The following is a 21,984-nucleotide window of genomic DNA, read 5'->3' as shown; positions in this document are numbered from 1 at the left end:
GCTCCAGGGATATTTTGCAAAGTTACTGGCAAGCATTTCTACGACGTTAAAATGTTAAATCTAAACTTGGTACAGTGAAAATGCACTTTTCAAATAATATTCAGCTGAGTCAGAGGGCAACCCGACTACCCTTTTCTTAGTACAGCACTGACAGGCTGTCTGCCTGTCCCAGATAACGCCTATTTATTTGATCCAGCTCTAGCTAGGAAGTTCTGGATTATTGGAATGCGGCAGAATCTCAAAAGTTATTAATTGGCCTGATCACGGACTAGCATGAACACGCTACCTGTTTTCTTAATCTTTGGTGCCGTAACTTATGTGCGTTTGAACTAAGCAATCTGAATAAGCCATTATTTGCTTCCTGGAGGCAGTCAAGTTTTCTGAAAAGCTACGCCATCTAGCAAAATCCAAAAGTCAGCCACCCTGTCCTTAAAGTGCCCTGTGATTTCAGGTAAGTTCTTTGGGGTCTTGCTGCCTCAGTTTGCTCCCCTGTAAAAAACTCCCGGTCGCTTTTTACAGGGGATGGTATGCACATAAATGCCTCCCCACCACAAGCAGAGTGCTACTTGAGTAATGATGTGGCAGTCACAAAGGACAGGGCAGCCTACTTTCATTTTGGTTAGAGGAATTGCCACACGTTTCAGGAAATGCGCGTTGAGTTCTAAGTTTTGTGCTGTGTCAAGAGGGTAACCAGTTTTTGCTCTCCCAGACATGCCCATAGAAGCCAACATGATATATTTTTTTAACCTTAATGTAAGGATTGGGCTTTATCAGGACTTGGGTCACGGCAATGATTCCTGTTCAAAGGTACCAGATTTCTATTGGCTTTCTGGGCCAGATCTAACAGGTTTGCAGAGCAACTCCACGCACGAGGTTGCCGGGAAACTCATCCGGTTTTGAATGCAATGTATGTATCACATATATCATGTATATGGTGTATATTAACGTTGAGAGTGAACTTATGAAGATGAGGTAGAAGAAGTATTCGAGTTTTATCTTAACCTGAACCGAGAGACAAAGGAAGGGAAATTAGGTGGGCACTTTTGAGATCTAGGCTTCAGACCCCATTTCTACTCCTTCCACCCCCTTCTTATTTCTCCAAAGCAAATGTTTCTCCAATTTTGTGAATATCCTACGAAGACTGCTCACTAGGCTTTAACACACGTGGCTATACTATTCCAGAGGTTAGATGTAATACCATACAGAGTGTTAGATTTTAAAGAAATTAGGAATAAAAATAATGTAATTATCAGAGATAACATGGAGGGGGAAAAAAGCAAAAATTTGAATATGAATATAAGGGTCATATTTCCTAGCAGGATATTTTTCTTAGAGATATTTGTTTTGTTTTATGGCAGGAAAATGATAAAGCTCAGGCATCTCAAACTTGCAGCAAGGACAAAGTGCAACAATTATCTTTCACTTCGGTTAACTCTATCTTTCATTCAGTTTAGGATGTAGAGCTAACTGCCTCCTTCCTTCTTCCTAGCACCCACTCTAAAACCTCTCTACAATATAAATATTTGCACCGCATGACTGCTAAACATTTTTATGAGGTTTTCTATAGCTTCTCTGAGTATCTGTCTGTATTCATTGAGTCCAGTTGATCAGAACAACTGCTGGGGCTGAGGGCCTGGTAGTTAGGCTTCGGTTTGCCAGAAACAGAGAACAGCTCTGGTTTGTGGTTGCAGATTGGCTGCAAAGATTAATAGGCAAGGATGAGAGTGACCCACCTCTGAATACACCATCCACAGTTTTGTGAAATATGCATAGCCATGTTTCACCCGTACTGGTTGAGAAGTGGTCCTGCCCATTACTATTACACCCTGCCCAGAGTGTAATAAAGTGCTAGTTTTCGATGCAGGTACTTAACAGGTGGCTTTTGAGGAAGGTGATGGTGAGGATGGTGAGCTTGCCTTCTGGGCAACATTTCAGTAGACTTCCTCTGGGTCATTCCCACTGGACCCCGACAAAACCTTGCACATCAATGAGTTTATGATTCTTTCTAAGGAGTGTCAAATTTTTTTCTTTCACAATCTGGAAGAGTCAGGATGCAGAGGCTTGCATTATCTATTCACCCCTAAAAATATCTTGCTGGAAAGCTTCTGCTCAGGTCTCCCCTAGCAGGAACTCTCTGGGGAGGATTCAGATACTCAGTAGTTCAATTCAAATCCACAGGAGACTGCTGGGTCCAAGCCATAGCTCCCATCACCTTCCAGTTGTGATACTTAACCTCTGCCCTCAAAGTTCTCATCTGCAAAGTAGGGATAATAAGAGTGGCCACTGGATATAATTGTGTGGAATAAATGATATTAAACCACTCAATGCGGTCCTCATGTGTTAGAAACTAAATATAATGAAGTCATTTTTATTCCAAGCCTAGTACAGTATCTGATAATAGATGTTGGAGGAATAAATGACCAGACCTCATGGTCAGCACCACAGACACTAGGAGTTTGCATCCATTGGACCATAACAGGGAACTTGACCTGAAAGAAAAGGCAACAAATGCAGCCAGCTGAGCATGCCACGGCTGCAATGCTGCTGCTTCTGTAATGAGCATAAAGTGTTGGAAGAGAAGGTGCAGAAACCCTTAATATCCTACCCTCCATCATGACTTCTTTTCCTTTGTGACCCTAAGGATAGTCACATCCATTTGTGATAAGAAGAGTAGCAAAGAAAATGGGCAAATACTTGCTGAGACAAGTATGTATGAAACTTGGTACAAATGCTTCACATTCATTTTGCTGTCCAAAGAAGTGTTTTGCTTGGTGGTTGGGCAAAACCTGAGTCTATGCACGTGTGGAGTTGTACCCTGACTTCTCATTCAGTGTGATGCCAAATACCTGGGATGGTCTCTCCCTCACTGGCTGTATAACAAATACTTCATGCCCATGAGGTGGTAGGGACAGCAATTATATTGAATATTAACAATTCCCGTTTAGGGAGCTCTTGTTTTGTACAATGCTTTTTAAAGGCATGATCACATTTAATCCTCACTACAGCCTCAAGTGGTAAACAATAGTATGATTCCAATTTAACAATTGAGGACACTAAGGCTTTGCAAAGTTAGGTAAAGTGTCCAATGTTAGATGGCTTTATAAATGACAGTTCTAAGACTTGAAGATAAGCTTCTCTGTTTCCCAAGCCCATGCTCTCAGTCATCATTTGACAAAATATTCATTTGTGAAGTTTTTGATCATTATGATCCTTGCCTTGGAGAAGCAAGTTGAGCATCTAGGGCTGACAAGAGATAATATCATACCCTCTCCAGGCCTCGGTATCTTCATCTGTAAAAGGGGAATAATGATATCTGAGTTACAGAAGTTTTATGGCCATTCATAAAAAGTTATAAAAAGTTCAGTTTTATGAAATACAAGTCTTACATATGGAATGCATAAATAATGACTTAGTTACATAGCTAATCTTGTCACCACGTGAATGAGAGTGGCCCTGGTGTGGGGCTATGAAATGGGTATGAGAGGTGGGTTGGTTTATGTTCCAAAGACCTGAGAGTGTGTGCAGTGGCGGAGGTGTGGGTGGAGAGTCTTGGCCTCCGGAGCATGTGGCAAAGCTGGTGAATAGGGTGGGCAGAAGGGGTGGGGCTTTGGCAGGATAGTGGCAGATAGGCTGGGAGTCAGCCTGTTCCCTCTCTGAGTAATCCTCTCCCGGGGGCATCCCTGCAGTGTTCGGGATGCTCTCTGACTTCTCTGAGAAGACAAGTGGCTAGGAGCTGCCCTTGCCGTTCTGTTGTAAAAAAACCACCAAGACTGGTTCAGCAGCACACCTGGAGCTTCATTTTCCTAACCCCAGCCTCCGGGAGCTTCAGCTGACTTCACTCTTTACAGCCATCCCCAACTCCCCATTCTTTGAGGTTTCCTGCTAAGAATGAATACAAATGGGTCACAGTCTTCCACCTCCTCTTTCTCGATGCCTTGAAGAAAACGCACAGCCCCTTGTGGGAACTCGCAGTCACCAGGGGAAAGAGACAGGCCCCAACAAAATGACAGCTCGGGGAAACTGACAAGTGTAAGACTTGCTAAGTCTGAGTAGTTACGGCTCCTGGTCTAGGTCCTTGCCCTTTGCTGGGATAGTAGATTGCCACTGGGGTTTTGGCATTTCTTTTTCCTCTGATTCCATCAAACTGTTCTCTTATCAGATGGCCAGCAGCTGAGCAAGCTCTCCAAACATACCTCTTCCTCTGGGTTGGTTCAGGAGCCCTTAAAGCACTTCCACAAATGGATAATCTGCATTTCTGAGACCCTTCCTCCCTCTGCTGTTCATAGAAATAGTCTCAATGGGGTATTTCCTTTCAGAATTTCTAAAAAGATACAAAGAAATCTGCAAGTAATTTTGAGTTTATCTCACAGAAAACATTTGTCTTTTGTACGCTCATCTTTATTTACTATGGCCATCATCTGTCAGCGTTCATTTCCTTAAAACCATGTACAGTAAATAAAGACGGTCACATCGCATCTGATAATCCATTTTAATATACTTCATTTTAAAACTATGTGACAAATACAGATACAAATTTCTTTCTGTTTTTTTTTTTTGCTTATCTTTGTTTCTGTAATTAACAAGTGGAACTGGTACCACTCAAGACAAAAGGACGTAGGTGGGGCTGCCTCTGTACCTTTTAGCAAGAAACACAAAACTCTTCCCCAAAGCCTTTTACCTCACCTCCAGGCTCCCCTTGCATCAAATTTTACTAAAGGATATTTAGAGATTAGAGTTACTCAGAATCCAATACAGTTCAACTTGATACACACTGTTAATTTTTTCCCTGATTTTATTTAAGGAATGAGCTGTGGTGTATTAAGGTCTGTCCAGAGTCTCTGCTCCCAACCAGACTGAGAGTGCCTCAAGTGCAATGATGGGCTTTGTGCCCGCTTCACTCTAGTGCTGTGGGAGGTCCTGAGATGTTCGGTACATAATTGTGTTCGAGAGAGCCTGACATATTCCTTGATCCTGAGGTACAATGTTGTATGATAGATCTCTAGAGCTTACTTAACTGAAACTTTATGTCTATTGATTAATAACTCCCATTTCCTCCTCTCTCCAGCCCCTGGTAACCACCACGCCAGTCTTTTTTTTTTTTTTTTTTTTGTGGTACGCGGGCCTCTCACTGTTGTGGCCTCTCCCGTTGCGGAGCACAGGCTCCGGACGCGCAGGCTCAGCGGCCATGGCTCACGGGCCCAGCCGCTCCGCGGCACGTGGGATCTTCCCGGACCAGGGCACGAACTCGCGTGCCCTGCATCGGCAGGCGGACTCTCAACCACTGCGCCACCAGGGAAGCCCCACCATGCCAGTCTTTGATGTTATGAATTTGACTATTTTAGATACGTCACATAAGCAGAATCACGCAGTACTTGTGTTTCTGTAACTGGCTTATTTCACTTCCTTTTGGTCCAACCAGATTGCCACATATTGTAAAATTTACTCTTTTTTAAAGGCTGAATAGTATTCCATTGTATGTATATGCCACATTTTCTTAATCCATTTATCTCTTGGTGGACTTTTAGGTTGTTTTCACGCTGAACAAACTATTTTGAATAGTGCTGCAATGAACATGGTTATGCTAATATCTCTTCCAGATCCTGGTTTCAATTCTTTTGGCTGTATACCCAGAAGTGAGATTGCTGGGTCATCTGGTAGTTTATTTTAATTTTTAAGAACCTCCATACTGTTTTCTACAGCAGCTAAACCATTTTGCATTCCTCCCAACAGTGTGCAAGGGTTCTCCACATTCTCACCAGTACTTGTCTTTTGTGTTTTTGATAATAGCCATCCTGACAGGTGTAAGTGATATTTCATTGTGGTTTTGAGTTGCATTTCTCTGATGATTAGTGATGATGAAGTATTTTTTCATGTATCCACTGGCCATTTGTATGTCTTTGGAGAAATGTCTATTCAAGTTCTAAGTCCCTTAAAAAATTGGATTGTCTTTCTGATATTGAGTTGTATGAGCTCCTTACGTATTTTGTAGATTAACTCTTTACCAGATATTCGGTTTGCAAATCTTTTCTTCCATCCTATGGGTTGTCTTTTCACTCTGTTGATTATTTCCTGTGCAGATGCTTTTTAGTTTGATGCAGTTCCACTTGTTTATTTTGTTTTTGTTGCCTGTGCTTTTGGTGTCATATCCAATAAAATATTGGCAAGACCAATGTCATGCAACTTTCCCCCATTTTCTTCTAGGAGTTTTACAGTTTTAGGTCTTACAGTTAAGTCTTCAATCCATTTTGAGTCGATTTTTGTTACTAGGTAAGATAGCATCCAATGTCATTCTTTTCCATGTGGATATCCAGTTTTCCCAACACCATTTCTTGAAGAGCAATCATTTCCCCATTGTGTATTCCTGGCAACCTTGTTGAAGATCAATCAACTGTGTATGTGCTGATTTATTCAGGGCTCTCTATTCTATTCTGTTGGTCCATATGTTTGTCTTTATGCCAGTACAATACTGTTTTGATTACTGTAGCCTCATAATATTTTTTGAAACCAGAAAGTGTTATGTCTCCAGCTTTGTTTGAACAAGTCCAATTTTGAGGCTCCATTTCCCTCATCAGTTGAATGAAGGCATTGGACTAGGGGAGCCCTATGGTCTCTGTGGCCATGCTTTATGATTCTATAGTTGTTGCTTTCAGCAGTCTCCACTTAGAACAGTGAATTGAGATATTATATAAGCACAGTCAAACCCATGGCCATCTATGCTGGGAATAAAAGACACGTCATCATTCCATTGATTTAGGACTCTAACCAGAAAAAGAAGACTCTGATATCTCTTGCGGCTGTCTGAAGTGTTTTATGCTTATGAATCCAGTGATCTGAGGATAAAGGGAAGGGGTCAGATTGTGCTTTCTTTTTGCCTCTTTTTTTCCTTCTCTTCTAAGGGTAAATAAAAGGCAAGGATACCAATTAAAAGAAAAAACAAGAAAAGGCGACGACTTATTGGAGGTTGGGAGTTGGGGGGGGAAGCACACTAAATAATTTAATTTCAGTTACAGTAAATCTCAAGTGATAATACTCCACTCCTGAGAATGCTCCCTGGTGGACCATGCCTGGGCATCGTATTTTAAGTAGAAAAGTACAGGGACAGGGTGACATCATAACATTCAGCATGAAGAACACTGCTCACATTGGTTTGCTGGTGTATTCCTCCAGATTACTTAGGCTTCACAAATCCAGCAAAGAGGTACTTCAAGTCTAGTTTGTGGAGGAAAATATTCATAGAAGAGTGTTGTTTTCTAGGAAACGAAAAAGCAGAAAGCAAAGGTCTCCTGCTTACTATAGCATTCATGTTGCATAAGCAATATTAATATGGTTGAGTATTCATCATTCAGAGCAGTTCACAAATTATTCATGTTCAGACTACACAGGGCCCTTGCTTCACACTCTTCTCACCATCTGGATTCTATCCATTTTACTCCTCCCTCAGCCCTTGGAATAGAAGCGAAATTTAAGTGGGCCAATTTTCTACTTGTTAGCAGCCATGGTAATGTGTCCAGTAGGGAAAGGGATTTATACTGTTAAAGTGAAGGAAGTTTTTGGATTGTTTAAGGCTTTAATTTGTTGACGGGATTTCTAGAATCCACTAACACCAATATTTGAGAATTGAGCACACTAGGCAAGTTTGTAGATTTACGAAAGTGTAGCTAACAAGGGCTGTATTTAAATTTCTTATCCAGCTCTTTAGTTCTAAATTTATTGCCAATTTTGTTTATCAGACTTATTCTCAGAGGAGTGGTATTTGCTGTGGCCACAAGGAAACATCTGTGAGCTTAAACCTTAGAGGCAGATAGCCAGTTAGAACATTTGGCATTTAAGGCTTAGATTGCAGAAGAGAAAAATTAATCAAGGCAACCCTTAAAACTATGGAGAAGGCAACTAAAACAAAATGTCTTATCACTGACAAACTGAAGTATTGAGTTCATGTTAATTAAGAAATGTCAGGATTTGTAATGAATCAACGAGGAGTGTCATATTATGGCAAGTTTGGAAGTTGATGTCAATCTCTATTTCCAGGATTTATGGTAGATTATATAACGGAATCCTGAGCTCTAAGAGATCAAAGGAAAATGCTGGCTTCTTCTTCATCCATTCTCTTCGGTCAAGCCTACCCAGCAAGAAGCCAAGTGGAGAGCTGAGCAGTTATCTGAAGTGGGCAGTAGAGACAGCCAAAACCAGATAAGGCCTAACCAGAAAGTCACCGTGGAGGGAGAATGTGGACTGAAAATAGACGGGAAGGGGGTAAAATGTCAAACAGCTTGGTCACTGTCCACAGTCCACATTCACTGGATGACAGCCAATTCCTGGCTTCATGCAATTATTTAGAATGAGTCTGAAAGACTGGAGTTAAAAAAAAAAAGACGAGTTCATTACCAAGTTTGTTGTAGGTTTATGCGAAATTTCTCTGTATCTGTATTTACTATCTGGGATGTCGAATTCTGAGTATTTCCAGGGATTTCACTATTTTAGTGAAATTAGTATGTTGAGGTGATTGAGGAAGCCCATATAATCTATGGTCTTACAGGGAGAAAGAATTTTAGATTAATTGAATGTTATATTTAATTAAACTTTCCCCCCTACAGCATGGGCTTATGAATTTTCCATCGAAAACTCTGATTCTCTCTTACCTTTACCATTTCCTCATGTGGCAATTTCTGTATGCCCTGGATATTAGTGGAACATATCAAGGAATTGTACAAGCCCACTGGAATAGGATTTGCATTACCGTTGGTTAAAACATAAAAAATAAAACTACCAAAGTCTCAGATCAATGTGTTTTTTTTCCTTCTATTTGATATGAAAACCATAAACTCCTTACTCTGAGCAGATGTTTCCTAGACCTAAAATATAGTTATCAGTCCTTGGCCCCTGTAAATCTGTCATTGTGTACCTGCTAATCCTGAAGCCTCCTTAATTCAATGTTAAACTTTCCATTCGTTGTTTTTTTATTGAGGAAAAATTCATAAATTACGTTCCCTGCTGCTTGGAATTAAGAAAAAACACAGCCAGGCTAGTATTACAGAGAGAAAAACAAAGTTAAGAAGTTAAACAAGTATTTTTTTCACTCTATCATGTCTTGTACATTGAAAGCCATTATGTATAGCATTTTAAAAACAAAAAAATAACCCCAGGGCCTTTTTTCAATAGCTCAGGTTGATGTTTGAAATTCACAGTGAAAACTGCCCACGGAATACTCTTGAAGTACTCCAAGGGAGTCAACTGGAATATCTTATAATAAAGTAAAAATTCAAGAAGAATTTTGCATGCAAGTAAGGATTAAGGAAGTCGTTTTATAAGGAATAGGATAAAAGTGTGTATTAAGTGTCATTGCTAAATTTCTCGCTTGTTCTGGGTAGTGACTGCTTTTCCCATCATAGAGCAATGTCTGAATCTCTGTTGTAAACCCATACAACACAGCCACAGCAGGTGCAGCTCTGCTGCTGAACTCATGTTTGGAGATACTGTGGGCCAGGACTTTTTGCTCTAATGGCAAAATTGATCTACAGAAATGGAACTCATTCTATGGACCTGAGTTGATATAGTGGATGGTGTACTTAAAACATCCTCTGTATACACTGTGTGGTCGAAGTTTCTTTACATGTTATCAGGGATGTTAATGAATGTATCTACAATGCTCAGTAGTCCACTTTACATACAGAAAGCCCAAACTTTTTTTTTTAAAAAAGATCTTTTATTTCATTCTTTTTCCCCTCAGGGCTTTACCATAGCTGCTAGGAAGTAAAAACATTTCCTGATTTGATTTTCACAACCTCCTTCTTCTTTTGCCAGTTGTATGGTACTAATAAGAAGCAAAATATGTGTGTGTGTGTGTGTGTGTGTGTTTAAATTTTTATTGAAGTATAGTGGATTTACAGTGTTGTGCTAGTTTCAGGTGTACAGCAAGGTGATTCAGTTATGTGTGTATATATATATTCTAACATATATATGTATATATATATGTATATATTCTTTTCAGATTCTTTTCCCTTATAGGTTATTACAAAATACTGAATATTCCCTGTGCCGTAGAGTAGGTCCTTACTGGTTATCGATTTTATATATAGTGGTAAATATGATAACCCCAAACTCCTAATTTATCCCTCACCCCTTTCGCCTTTGGTAACCATAAGTTTGTTTTCCATGTCTGTGTGTCTAATGTGTGTTTAATTTAACTCAAAAATAGGAGAACATCTTCAGAGTATAGACTTTGTATTTTCAATTACCTACCTAAAAATAGAGGCAAGATTCTTACATTCTCAGTCACTGAGAAACCTTTCTGTTGAATTGAATTATTGGAAGTGGCAAGTGGAAGGTTCTTAAGGAAAAAAAAAAGCTGATTAGGTGAACAAGTCGCCATTTCACTTTATTTGTAATCACCAAGTAATCACATTGTTTTTTATTTAAAATTTAAAAGAGAAAATAACTGACTTTCAAGTCCACTTCTCATTTTCCCCGTGGAACATTTCTAAACTAGTTAGCAAACCTCTTGAAAAGCCATGCATATATTTACAATGAAAGTACAAATTGTCACCATTGCCTAGAAGCCAATTTGAGAGGCTATTTATTTAGCAGTTTGTGAATCCAGTACCAGCATGTGATATAAAAGATTAAAAGCCCCTCTGGTTTGTAAATACCACGCTATCATTCAAAATGTTCCAAAGCACAGGAAGTCTGAGTCAACTGAGTAATACTGGAAGGTTGATTTTTATGTAACCTGCCCAGATTACAAGGCAGGGCTGGGGTATGGGACCCAGGTCTGTCTGCCAATCAGCTAGAGATGCTAGTGGGTTAAACGTGATTTCTCTAAGGATCAAACCGACATATATTGCTTAGTGGGTCACTTCCTCATTGTAGAACTGGCCTCTTTTTTTTTTTTCCTGTATGCGGGCCTCTCACTGTTGTGGCCTCTCCCGTTGCGGAGCACAGGCTCAGGACGCGCAGGCTCAGCGGCCATGGCTCACGGGCCCAGCCGCTCCGCGGCATGTGGGATCTTCCCGGACCGGGGAACGAACCTGTGTCCCCTGCATCGGCAGGCGGACTCTCAACCACTGCGCCACCAGGGAAGCCCGAACTGGCCTCTTTTAGGGAAGTAGTTCAGGAAAATTTTCCGTTGGACCTTGTCTACCCTGCTGTATAGGAAATGAAGGTTTCTAGGTGAAGCCTTTACTTCGTGACTAACCAAAATGTTAATGTCACCAATGCCAGGCTTGGCCACTGTCCTCAAGAGTGCAGTGGGACTGGTCGGGCCAGTCTTCCAAGGGAGGGTGGGGCTGTGCTATTGTTCCTGGGTCCACGGAACCTGCAGAGCCTTGTCTGCAAGGGCCTGGCTGACTGCTGGCTGCTTAGAAGCCCCGCAAAACCTCCTCTGGCTTAGGAATTTTAAACAGCTATCGTTCTAATCCTTGTATTAAGAGTCTGAGCAGCTGTGAAGGAATTCTCATGTGAATCATAGAACTGGGAACAGGGTGAACTGCCGGAGCTTCTTACTTTCAAGGAGACAGTGCCCGTAGCTATTTGCCAGCTCAGAGCAGAGAGCTAGTTTGGAGAACAAGGAGATAGACAATGAAGAGGAAGGAAGGAAAAGGTTTTTAACCAAAAAATGAGTCCTCTACCCACCTGGGGCTGAAGAAAGTAGAGCCAGGACAAACCACTGGGAGTTTGCGTCCTACACAGTTTTTAAGATGCTGTTCCTTTCCTCAACTTTTGTGTTTCTGCATGCTTGTCGGTCTCTGAGTGGGCTTGAATTTCTCTTCGCACTTTGAGGTCCCGGATCAGAAGCTGATTATCCTGAAAAGGTCTGAGGTTGTGCCGTTGCCGGGACTTTGAAAGAGGTCTGAACAAAACCACTGGGATTTCAGATGCCATGGAACCTGGGGCTTTTTGTGCATTTATCTTGTGTCACTTGGGTAATAACACCAAAATCATTCCCTCCCCCCATTTTTTATTTATAAACAACACAGAATATCCGTGTTTCTCCCACTCCCAAAGCTCTAGGTTTTAGTAAATGTTGGTCTTAAGTATCAGTAGAAAGAATCTAAGGGCTAAAGAATAAAATACATAAAATATGTTAGTAGGTTAGTGTAGTACCCACACGTGGGGTTGCCCGCCACCATCACTTCTTTCTTTTTTTAAAGATCCAGCTCTTCTGTTGAAATAACCAATTCTTTAAAGTCCTGTTTCTTTTATGATCTACTTTGCTCATCCCTGGAGTCAGTCAGTCAAGTAAGTAATATAATGACAGGAATACTACTTCTCCCTGTACTGATCGCATTTTCTGCCGGCCATGGTGCTTTGCACCTTGCAGTGAATAGCTCACTTAGTCGTTACAACATCTCTAGGAGTGGGTATCATTATACCCACTTTCTAGGGAGGTAAACCAAGGCTCAGAGAAATCAAGTAAATTACTGAGGGTCATCCAGTTGGTAAATGGTATAACAAGACTTGAACTTAGAACAGTAACTCAAGAGCTTGGCCACTGTAAATATGGGTTTTCAGGTTATGTTTGCAGGCAAAGTGCTTAGGTATTGAAGGAAATACAGAAACAGTATTAAAAAAAAGGTCTCTTCCCTCGAGAATCTTATAATCCACTGAAATGAGGAGCTCAAATTTCCACTGTGAAATATTTGTGTCCCTTTTGCCTGGAACAAATTCCTATGATTTCCTTTTTTACTGTTTGGAGCTCATCCACTCAAGTCAAGAACTCTGAGTGTAAGCCTTTACCAGCTTTGGGTGGTGACTTTTCTATTTTTCATCATCCTAGGAGTACACTGTCTAGCCTGTAAATGAACTTAATGGAGTTGACCGATTATATCTGGATCAATTTAACTTAGCAAAAAGGCAACAGGCAAAGGTTAATTGACCAGTATCCTCATTTACCAAATTCAATTCCCATTCTGACTTCTCTCTCTCTAGTGAAAATGTGACATCAGATTTGATTTCTGGAGAGGTGAAGGGGTCTTTGATCAGTACCGGAGCCATCCCATCAGGTTTGCTATGCTAATTGAGTTTGAAATAGATTAATGGTAAACATTATTTTGGGGTTTGCTATGCTGATTGAGTTTGAAATAGATTAATGGTAAACATTATTTTGGGGTCCCCTGGGCACATATGAACTGAAGATGGCAAGAGATGACTCAGGTGCATGTAGAAGGACTAGCAGAGGGAAAAATAATCCACAAAATTGGTAAATCACACATGAATAACCAAGAACTGAATACAATACAACAATATGTGTTCATTTCCACTATTGAATAAGTTACCATTATCCTCTCTTCACTCTCCATTTGCATCAAATTACTTCTCTGCTGTATTTCTGTTCTTACTGGTACCTATTTGCTGTGATTTCTCCTAGTTTTGACTCTATCTTTTGGCTTTAATCTTGTCTCTAAGTACATTGCAGCCCAGTAAATATACTCTAGTATTGTTTAGTGTAACTCCTACCTTGAGGCCAGGTACCATGAGAAGGCACTTCTCTTATTAATTTATCTGTTTGGATATGTGCTAACGGGAGCCCTAATGCACACTTTGATTATGGTTCGTTGAGTCTAAAAGGTTCAGTTTGGTTCAATTCGATTTATTTTGGCCTGTCTACGTAACAGTGCTACACAGCTAATTATAGTAGTTTTCTGTTCATATCGTTGACCTGACACATAGTAGCAAATCAGATGGATCAGAATTTTCTATCCAGTCTGAAGGTATATGTATACAGCAACAATATATTCTCATAAGAAGTAAAAATCTTTGTCATCTGGAAGTCTGGGTTCCATGATGCCTAAGAGAGCTAGACACCAGGAGCTAGAATCAGCTGAGGACATGCACGCATACATCCATGTCCACATTTTCTTCCCATTACAACATGTAGCCACTGTTTGGGCACCTATTTAAGTAATAATGTTACTGACCATCGAAGTGTAAATATTTTGGTACTAGTTGAGTATAAAAACTTTTCAGAATAGTTTTGTGAACTTTACTCAGCACAAGCATGCCGAACACATTTCTTCCAATTGCTTTGGCAACAGGAGACATTGGCTAGTATGTTTTAAAGAAATCCACCCATGTTTTTGTTGATCTTCCTTCAATCCCACTGGACTGTGGGAACAAGATGTAGCTGGGAATCCTTGTCAACCAGGAAACCAGAGTCCTTTCAAGGGATGGGTAGGAAGGCAGGTGAGGGGGGAGAAGCATGTTTTAGAGGGGTGATATTTATCTTGTTGGCCTGTTAGGGAAGATTTTCTGGGATAAGAACAAGGCTTATTGATTATCCTTCCTGTGCCATGAAACCTCACCAGCTCACTTCACTGCAGGCTTGTTTGTCCTCTTAACACCAGTGCCTTTGCCTTGCATTTCAGCTGAAATCCTTTCTACCCAGGAGGAAAACCAACAGAGAAAACAGAGGAGGTGTTTCCAGTTTTGAGAGCTCAGATCAAACTAGAGATATCTGCTCTAACTGGAAATCTGAAGAAATAAATTATGAACCTTGTTCACTAGAGGTAATATAAAAAACAGCTTTGCTGGTTTTCATAGGAAGACTTTCTGTGTAGCCTCTCTGAGAACTGGCTACCTGAGCAATTCATCCTTGAAATTTGAGGATGTGTAGTATCCAAGGTTTAGGTGATATTGGAGGAACACGTTGTTAATCTAGGGGATGCTGGACTTTGACTTTTGTCTAGGTGATGTAGACACAGGTTAGGCTGCTGAACGCTTTGACACTACTTTCTAATGTTGAAGAGCATTGGAGGAAGGTTATGCTTCTGAACGTTGAATTATATTGAAGTACCGTTTTTCATTTTTAAATCAACTCATCACCTTTCTTTGCTTCCATTTAAAAATAGTCGTTGTGTTTTGCATATTTTATATAGAATGCATGTTAATTTGAACATTCTTTGAAAAGAGAAAAGAATAAAGATGTAAATAAAAATCACCTACTCACCAGCCATAGATAATCACTAACAATATTTTAATACGTTTTCTTGTAGTCTTTGCTTAGTATTTATTATGTGTATATGTATATATATTTATTTGCATATTTGTATATTATATAAAAAATTAAAAATTCCCACAGTATAATGTTAACAAAAACCCAAAATACAAAACAATTTCCATTTGCAAAACATATACATATATATATATACAAAATATATATTTTACAAACTGAAATTATGTTGTATCTTGGATTTTCATTAACATTATATTTGTATAGCATTTGTGTATAACATATATACATAATATACACACATATACACACACACATACACACAGCTATGTATTTTGCAAATTGAAATTATGTTGTATCTTGTAGAAGTTATTTAATTATTTAGGTGTTTCAACATGCATTTTGTCTACATCTGTTTATTTCCTTAAAAATAATTCCTAAAAGTGGAAATACAGTGTCAAAAGACAAAGCTGCTTTTAAGCTCCTTGAGGGGGTACTGCCAGATTTCTTCTATTTCCCTCTGAAACATTATTATTTTGCAGAAACTCTCTTAAAAGATTCCAAGCAAAAATTGTCTTAATCCCACGTAGAAATCAAATTATTATTTTATTTGGCCATGTCACCTCTGGTCCTTGTCCATGAACTTATGCTATTATTGACTATTTCCATTAAGATAATGGATAGAGTTTTATTTCCTACATTTTCTTTTGTTGTATCATGGGTAGTTTCTATTATGCTACAGTATTTTTTTATCTTTCTTGTTCCCTTCCTCCTTTCTTTCTGCTTTGCCTGTACCCCTTCAGAGAAACCAGTGAATACAGCTTGATGTGTTCCTCTACTCCTTTCTCGATGGTCACACACAGCACTGTGATATACATTGATATACAGGGGAATGGTCCCTATTTATCTTAAAATGTGGGATCAGGCTATATACACAGTATATGCGTGTGTGTGTGTGTGTGTGTGCGTGTGCGTGTGCATGTGTGTGTGTGTGTGTGTGTGTGTGTGTGTGTGTATTACTCTGTGTCTTGATTTTCTCACTTTGAAATATGTCTTGGAGATTCTGAGAAAGATGTCTTATTCTTTCCATAGTTGTATGAGGTATGAATTTGCTAAAATTTATTCAGATATTCTGCTATCAATAGACATTCTGTTGTGAATAGTTTTCAACAGATAAAACAAGTGCTATCACTACAAATATTTGTAGACACATATTCTTAGCTGTGGGTGGTTTTATTTTTATGGTCTAATTCCCAGAAGTAAAATTACTAGTTCAAAGGATATGTGTATCTTTAAATTTTAATGGGTTTTCCCATATTATTTTCTAAAAATATAGTAACAAACCACACTCCCACTAGCAATGTTTGAGAATATCATTTTCCTCACATTTCTACCAGCACTCCTATTTCTCTACATCCTAATTTTTGCTAGTCTAATGAGTAAGCATTAGACATTTCAATTTTTTGGCTTCTAATGAGGTTAAGTGTGTTTTCATATTATTATGATCCCTTTGGATTCCTTATCTGTCAATTACCTATATGTATCCTTGGCCCCTATATAGTTGCTTTTTTTCTTATTAATTTTTAAAACTCTTTGAATATTATAAATTTTTTGGGGGGGGTCACATTAGTTGCTATATTTTCACCATCAACAATTTGTTCTTTGATTTTAGTTTTGTAATTTTGTTCCACAAAATAAAAAAAGTCTTATAATATCACATCTATCACTCTTTCTTTACAGAATCTGGGTTTCTAGTCTTGCTTTAAAAGGTCTTCCCACCTAGTTTCTTAAATTTTCTTCTAATTTAAATCCTAATTTTTATTTTTTGTATTCATAATATTTTACCAGTAGTATTTTTCCATCTTGAATTTATTTTTATATAAAACTAGGAGGTCCAAGTGTATTTTCTTTTAGATGGATAGCCAATTGTTTAAGTATCACGTAGTCAATAAACTGCCTTTTCTCTAGTAAATTAAATTTCCTCATATACTAGTATCTATTTTTTCAATTTTTTTCTCTAGTCCACATGTCTGTTTATCTATTGCCAGGCCTGAGCCATACTGCTTTCTGTGTAATAGCTCTGTAATTTATTTTAGTATCTGGCAAGGTGATGCTCCTCCCCCACATTCTTCTTCTTAATTTTGGTCTAGTTTTCAACACTTAAGAGTTCCATATGAATTTTAAAGGAATTCTATTAAAAAATAATCAAACAGATAAAAGCAAAGCATATTGATTTTATGGTTGTGACTAACTTAAATGTGTCCTCTAATTTTCAGTGGTTTGACGGTTTCGTGGTCTTCACATTTGTTTAGACCTTGTGTTAGGAACTTCCATACGATTAATTTTCTTTATACAGGATTGCTCTCATATCTTTCTTGTTATATTTCCTTTTAGAGTAAAAGTAATCTAGTAAGAGGAATAACACTGGAAGGAAATGTATTAAACCATCATTCACATTAGTTGACCCTGGCGACCCTGGTAGGATTATGAATGAATTATTTTAGCCTCTTCCACTTTTCTGTATTTCCCAACTTTTCCATATTTTTCATGCATTGTTTTTATAATGGTAAGAAGTCAATACAATTTATTTTTAAAATGGAATGGGAATAATAGTGCCTTGGAAAATCATACATACAATAGTTTCCCATGGAATTCTACTGTTATCTCCCTGGATCAGTGATTCTCAAGGAGGAAAGGTGGTGGGTAAGGGGAAGAGCTCTTTGTTAGTGTTGTGTGTGCAATTTAAGAAAACATTTTCCTTATTATTCACCATTTTAACCATAGCACCTAGCTGGTCTCTAGAAGCACTCTGAATATTTGATCATGAATGAACTTTATAAAACATTATAACAACATGTTGTAACATTTTGTATTTGGAAAACAAATTTAAAATCTATTGTTTGCACAGTATGAAATGAGAAAATGAAATTCAATAAAAATCTCTTGTTCCTTGGTGAGAATATACATCTTTCCTTCTATGAATCAGTAATAAGAAGTTTTACCCAGGAGGCCAGTTCTCTCCAGATGGTTCTATCTGGAGAAGGAGCGTGATATTTATCTCTTTATACAAAGGATGAGAAACACAACATTGAATTACAATTAAGAGTCACATCTTATCATCTTACTGCTTCAGCACCTAACACAGAGACTAGCACTTAATAAGTGCTAAAGGAGTATTGGCAGACTAATTTTAAAATAATGGATTATTTTTGGTGACCTGAGAATTGAGCATTATTAGGCTTCTCATTTTAAAAACGTACATGATGTTTCTGTCCTTCTATCTATTACTAATATATTATACTAGTGAGAAATATTATGCAAGGACCGGGAGGAGAAAACCCACATCTGTCCTTGCCAGTGGGCTGCATGTGGAGGCGATGCAGTGGTTTTACTCTCTAAATGACTGAAAAATAGGTTATGGCGCCCCAAGGAAGTTCCTGTCGCTTGCTGACAGTTAGTAGTGTCTGTTTAAATCATGCACTTTTATTGGGCCTTAAAATTATCTTTCAGTTAGTTTCAATTTCATCAGGACAAGAGACAAGCTGAGGAGAATAGATTGCTGCTCACTATTTTGTTGGAAGATTTCAACTTCATTCCACCCCTTTCCAGATGAGTGCCCTTGCAGTTCTTCCTTTTCTCTTTCGCATCCTACCATTTTACTTCCCCCGTCTTTCTTACCTTCACCCTTCTTTCCTTGTTCCTGGAGAAGCATTGGAGAAGCAGCCTGAATCAGGAAGAGGTAGGGAAAAGAGAAAAGAAACCTAGACTCGCTAGTTCTTCATTCCTCCTTGGGTCACCTCCCTTTCCTCAAGCTCCGACTTTATCTGCAATCTTAGATACAATCCAATTTACAGTATTCACTCTTTCATTCAAGAAGTATCGAGCGCCTACTATGTCGAGGCAGTGTTCTGGATGCTCAGCTCCAGGAATGAACAATGTAGACAAAGATCTTGCTTTTATGGAGGTTACATCTTATGGTGGAGGGAGGCAGATAATAAACAATAAGCTTGACAAGTAGGGATAGATGTCAGAGGGTGGTAAGTACTCAGGCGAAGAGCAAAAGTAGAGCAGAGGGGGCTTCCCTGGTGGCGCAGTGGTCGAGAGTCCGCCGCCTGTCGATGCAGGAGACGCGGGTTCGTGCCCCGGTCCGGGAGGATCCCACATGCTGCGGAGCGGCTGGGCCCATGAGCCATGGCCGCTGAGCCTGCGCACCTGGAGCCTGTGCTCCGCAACGGGAGAGGCCACAACAGTGAGAGGCCCGCGTCCCGCAAAAAAAAAAAAAAAAAAAAAAAAAAAGTAGGGCAAAGAAAGATAGAAGGGGAGGGGCTACATGGGTGTGGAGGGAGGATGCAACAAGTTGGTTAAGGCAAGCCTCGCTGAGAAGGGAGCCCTTGAGCGAAGACATGGACGAGATGAGGAAGTGAGACAGTGGGGACCCAGGGAAGAAATTTCCAGGCAGAGGGGAGAGCTGGTGCTAAGCCTTGAGGAGAAGCCTTCCTCGTAGGAGGCCAGTGGGCTTGGAGCCCAGTCCGGGAGAGAAGGTCAGAGGGCTAAGGAGAGGATGGGGCAGGTAAACTGCTTTTCAGTTGGGGAGTTGAAAGGGTAAAGCTTTGGATAAGTTTAAATGAAAACTTCCTCAAACGTGCTTTCATACTATCTAAAAAACTCAACTTTCATGTGAAAACTTGATTAGCAAGCAGACTTCTATATGGTTAACCTTCCCTCAGAGCTCTAGGTAAATTTTGTTTCGTAAACTTCTCTTCCTTTTTTAAATTCACCAATACAGAGAAGAATTATGAGGGAAAACTAAAGCAGAGTTCTCCCAGAGCTACGGAGATAGAATTATATTCAAGTTGCCACTGAGTATGTTTATGCATTTAACGTTTGAGGGGGCAGAAGTACTCGACTTAGTGATTGCTTAGAAATGTGACTCATCTAGTTCCATGACTCAACTAGTAGCTTTCAGAGAGACTGTAAGGTCAGAACCTAGTGATTGATAAGAACAAAGAAGAGGGCGTAGATGCATACATGTCTAGCAGGGGGGCCAGGGTGACACACTGGAGGTGAGTATTCAAGGAAGAGGCAACAAGGAACGTGTCTGGGTAACAGGGTAGGGTTTGGTGCAGTTGGGGGTTGCAAGGGGTTCATCACGGCTGGACTGCAGGATTCTGTGGAGAGACTGGGGGTAAGCAGATCACTCAGAGGCTTGCAATGACCCAGCAGGCTACCAAAACCCAAATAACAAAAATCAGATACAAATCTATAAAGAGCACTCTGGCTGGAGTATGAGCATGATGTAGTGGATAATTGATGGAATGAGATTCTTGAGGAGACAGGAGTAGATTGGGCCATTTAAGTTCATCGACTGATACTTAAAAAATATGAAATTTTAGGTAGCAAAATCAGGACAGAGCTACCAACTCTTTGGAAATGATGGGACTAGAATGTTTGGAAAGAAGTCATATCGTTCACTTGTTTATCATCTATGCCTTGTGTGTCTCTGCTCAGACCCAGGTGGCTGCCCAATGCTCTGAGAACAAGTCAGTGTGGGAGGTGCTCATAAGAGAAGGATCCCAACTCCTCCTTCACAGAACCCCAGTTCATCAGACTTAGTGGTGCAGAGTTGCAAGGATGGGCTTTTAGCATATCCGTGATAACAGGAATTCACTCTTGTTCAAAAGCGATTCATTCCTCCAACCAGTGTGTGTTAAATATAATCAACGTACATGGCACTGTGGTAGGTTCTCAGGGAGCTAGCTGTATATGTCGAGGAGGTTTCATTTTATTTGAAGTGAGTCACAGACATGTAAACTAGTCAGTTATACATTTCAGGCGAAGTCTGATCCGCTTTCCAAAAGACAGTGACATGTTAATTTCCTAAGAGATTGACCTGCCCTGGAAGCCCTGAGAGAGTCTTGTTTGGGAGACTGATTATAGTCAGGATCTTGGAAAGTAGGTGGGAATAACTGAGGCAGAGAGGGATATACCTGAGAGGACGGTAACAGCTCTTGAGCAACGGATCGGTAGCTTTGGGGTGAGCACGGTGGGTTCAGGGGGCAAGGGGGGCCGGGAGGAGTGAGGGCTTGTGCTGGAGCAGGTATATGGGCCCTGATTGTGGAGAGTTTGACAGACCTGCCTACCAAGATGGGTTGGCTTCCTCTGTAGGTGACAGACAGCCATTAGAGCTCTTCAAACAAGAAAGTGACACACCGAAAGCAAGTATTTCCATTGAGAAGTCCCAAGATACAGGGAGGATTAGATTGGGAAGAACCTGGCCTCAGGAGGGGGCAAGGACAACGCAGAGAAAAAGGCAGATATGGAAGAAGATAGAAGGCAGAGAGGAAAACGCTGACCAAAGATCTGTCGGCGTGTGGGAAAGCCTCTGGGAGGAAGGAGAGTCAGAAAACGTGAGCCAGCCTGGCTGAGAGTGAAGTGCGTTCAGATGAAGCGGTAGAGACCCTCTACCAGTAATAATTCTGGCACGAGCATACCCACGTGTCTATAAATCCCAATATGTTTCTGGTCTTGAGCAACTTCATAGTCTTGTTAAATTGAAATAAAAATCTGGACTTCTCTAAATCCATCCTCTCTCCATAAAACAGTAACGGTCTCTCATAGGTATCGTTTATCTTTGGATGAAGCTGCTGAGGCGAAATCCTGTTAAAAACGAATTCATTATCTGCATGAGTTGTCACTTTATAGTGTGATGTGAAGGAGGTTTGGGAGGCAGAGCATTAGGACTTTTTAGCAAAGTCTGTTGCAAACCATTTGTTATAAACCATTCTCTGCCCCTCTGTTTATAACCATATAAATGTGGCAGAAATGTAGGCTACAGGTCACACTTATGTAGAAACAATGTCTACAAAATGTTAAAGGTTAGATAATTTCAGGCTCTCAGTAATAAAGAACTGTGCAGTTCTATTAAAAGGTAATTTTTGTATCTTGCCAATGTCATACATTTTTGATCTATGGATTAAGAAGGGAATGGAGGTGGGGTAGGCATTGGGCATATGGAGCTGTTTAGACAGAGAGAAGCCCTT

This window comes from Lagenorhynchus albirostris, chromosome 12 (genome assembly GCF_949774975.1).
Source record: "Lagenorhynchus albirostris chromosome 12, mLagAlb1.1, whole genome shotgun sequence".
Classification (NCBI taxonomy): domain Eukaryota; kingdom Metazoa; phylum Chordata; class Mammalia; order Artiodactyla; family Delphinidae; genus Lagenorhynchus; species Lagenorhynchus albirostris.
Note: the sequence above shows the minus strand (reverse complement) of the source record.